The following is a 220-nucleotide window of genomic DNA, read 5'->3' on the forward strand; positions in this document are numbered from 1 at the left end:
CTCGTCTTTCGTCTTTCTTTTTCTTTGGAACTGGAGCTTTAATACGAAGGTAGAATTGAAAATGGAATTCTGATCTGATTTAAATGCTGGAGGATTATCTGTAACTTATTCATTTCAAGTTTAGGATGGATATATTGAATGCAATTCCGGATTTCCGATGTTTTGAATGCGAAACTTATCCCGAAATCTCATCGACTTTTGAAACTAATCATCTCACGGG

At 35.5% G+C, this 220-nt stretch overlaps 1 protein-coding gene across 3 annotated transcripts in view; it reads left to right on the forward strand.

Moving 5' to 3' along the window:
• The window catches only part of LOC119590740 (zinc transporter ZIP13 homolog), a 62164-nt gene that overhangs the window by 26839 nt on the left and 35105 nt on the right, over window positions 1–220 (forward strand). The gene's annotated exons all lie outside the window — the stretch shown is intronic.

This window comes from Penaeus monodon, chromosome 27 (genome assembly GCF_015228065.2).
Source record: "Penaeus monodon isolate SGIC_2016 chromosome 27, NSTDA_Pmon_1, whole genome shotgun sequence".
Lineage (NCBI taxonomy): Eukaryota > Metazoa > Arthropoda > Malacostraca > Decapoda > Penaeidae > Penaeus > Penaeus monodon.